Source organism: Gouania willdenowi, unplaced genomic scaffold (assembly GCF_900634775.1).
Source record: "Gouania willdenowi unplaced genomic scaffold, fGouWil2.1 scaffold_377_arrow_ctg1, whole genome shotgun sequence".
NCBI lineage: Eukaryota > Metazoa > Chordata > Actinopteri > Blenniiformes > Gobiesocidae > Gouania > Gouania willdenowi.
Window position 1 is genome coordinate 73,891 of NW_021145138.1, and position 1,562 is coordinate 75,452.

The 1,562-nt window shown below is 36.9% G+C and overlaps 1 non-coding gene across 1 annotated transcript; it reads right to left on the bottom strand.

The window, feature by feature from the left end:
• Positions 1 to 354: 354 nt before the first annotated feature.
• Positions 355 to 427, bottom strand: trnat-agu (transfer RNA threonine (anticodon AGU)). Its single transcript has one exon. It is a non-coding gene; the product is annotated as a tRNA-Thr (tRNA).
• Positions 428 to 1,562: the final 1,135 nt, after the last annotated feature.

The window sequence follows — 1,562 nt, forward strand, 5'->3', positions numbered from 1 at the left end:
CATAAAGAAGCTTTGTGAGCTGGTGTTGGGGCTTTTTGGGTTCCTCTCCCTGCTTGTGTTGTCCTAAGAATAAGAAGTTTTTGTTCTTAGAATAAACATTTTATCAGAATAACAATCAGTGATACACTCCACAGGCCACTGAAGTCGTTGGTACAGTAAGTGGACTGAAGGAAACCACGCCCCCTGCTGTCACAGCTGAGAGTTACACTGGAGAGTCTTCAGCTCACTTCCCTGGTCCTCTGTAGACTTCACAAACCAGGAACGCTTTCCATTCAAACCAATCCTAGAGAGGTTAAAGGGTGTGAACAAAACCCTTAGCCCCACCTCCTTTGACCTGTAGGTAACAGGGAATGAAGGCCTCAGTGAGAATTGAACTCACAACCCCTGGTTTACTAGACCAGTGCTCTAACCTCTGAGCTATGAGGCCCTGTGTGTAACAGCATAGACGATCTTTCACATGGCAGATATACACTACACCACTTACATGTACAACTGGGCATCGCTTTTTTTTAAGTTTTGGGGGCGGGGCTCTAAAATTCCATCTCATGGTGTAACTTTTTTCTCTTACATCTTAATGTCAACAGTTATGATAGTGTGTGGTCTTATTTTGGTCCTCAGTTATGAGGGAATTCCAACTCCGTCATCAAATCTTTATTTATTTTTTTTTACCAATTTGAAAGGCTACCAATCAATAGCCTTTGTTCAATCAGCTCTCAACAAACACCCATGTATCTTAACCACATGCTAGTTGTGCTACAGTTGTTATATCATGCTTTAATTGTCTACTCACCACTTTCTAGGTGTTTTGAACCGTAAGCGCTTTAACTCGTAACCAGTGTTGTGTGAGTTACTGAAATAAGTAATGCGTTACTGCAAAAAGTAACTTTTGAGTTACTTAGAATGAAAGAATGTATTATTTATTTTGGGTCATTTGTGTCCGTACAGCTTCATATTAGTGCTGTAATAATATAATAATCCACTGTTGATCAACTGTGCCCCTGTATTAACATTGTTTTGTATAAAAGCCTCTGATAAATGAAATGTTACTGTATCCAACCCTACAGTTTATAATCATTTACATTAACAGAACTAAACTCTGCTCAGTATTAATCTTTACAAACACCAATCTGACTGAAACACTAAGTATTCTTTCAATACCAGTTTATTTATCTGAGACCAGCAGAAACTGTAAATATTACAAGGAATTGTGAAATAAATAACACACAAAACAACCTGAATATTATTAAAAATTAAAGTGGCTTCAGCATCATAAAACAGTTGTGTTTAGCCTTAGAATGTTCCCTTACAGGTTAAGTACAAAAACTAGCAATAATGTTCAACATAAACACAAAAAGCCTTCTAAAATAAATAAATGAAAGCAATCTGAATTAACATTAGGAATACATTTTGACCAACTCTGCTTTACAAAAACTGCCATAAAACAACCATAAATGATGTGCATATAAAGCACAAAACAGCTGCTCCAAAATTAAAACAGTATTTTTTCAGCCTTAGCACAGTAATGTAAAGTAAGCTGTGTGTATTTCAGGTGCACATTCTGC